This window comes from Penaeus monodon, chromosome 20, assembly GCF_015228065.2.
Source record: "Penaeus monodon isolate SGIC_2016 chromosome 20, NSTDA_Pmon_1, whole genome shotgun sequence".
Lineage (NCBI taxonomy): Eukaryota > Metazoa > Arthropoda > Malacostraca > Decapoda > Penaeidae > Penaeus > Penaeus monodon.
In genome coordinates this window covers 23,897,582-23,898,174 of record NC_051405.1, presented here as the reverse complement: position 1 = coordinate 23,898,174, position 593 = coordinate 23,897,582, and the positions used below count along the sequence as shown (strand labels likewise).

Below are 593 nucleotides of genomic sequence, written 5' to 3'. Positions count from 1 at the left end.
GTGGCTTTTCTGGTGTTTAAGAAGAATCAGAATATAATTCAGCACATGAAATTTAGTGATCATTGGTATTTATTAGTTGTATGTATAAAAGAAACATGATTTTTTTTCTTATCTGTCAGTTACAGAGCAGATTATTACATAAGCACTGATTATTATTATTTCATGGTATTTTCAGCCATTTTATAGTTTTATGGTTAAGCTGATGGGAAGTGGCTACTTGAGATTTTTTAATATCATGCACTGCAACAAATGTATAAAGAGAAATTTAATTTAAATACTTTATTATTAAAGAGAATAAGAAACCCAAATTTTGATTGCTAGTGGCAAAAGACTAAGAAATTTTATGTTTTCTTTATTTTAAGATTCCATGCTAGGTATGTAAATATTTGCGGAAACATGTGGTGAACTGACTATTCTAAGTTCTTTTCATATATTTTCATTTTTGTTTTATTATTTTTGTTTTTTTCTGTTTTGCTTTTTTGCTTTTGATAATGCCTCATTTTTTCAATTGTACATATGTTGGTATTTTCTCCTATGCAGAGTTTTATTAGGTAGTTTCTTTTACCTTGCTTTTTCTCATCTGATGAGTGAGT

The 593-nt window shown here is 27.3% G+C and overlaps 1 protein-coding gene across 1 annotated transcript in view; it reads left to right on the top strand.

Annotated features, from left to right (window-relative positions):
• LOC119585718 (lysophosphatidylcholine acyltransferase 2-like) overlaps window positions 1–587 on the top strand; it is a gene marked incomplete at its 5' end in the record, with an annotated part of 73,891 nt that extends 73,304 nt beyond the window's left edge. The window contains 1 exon segment of the mRNA XM_037934405.1: window positions 1–587.
• Window positions 588–593: the final 6 nt, after the last annotated feature.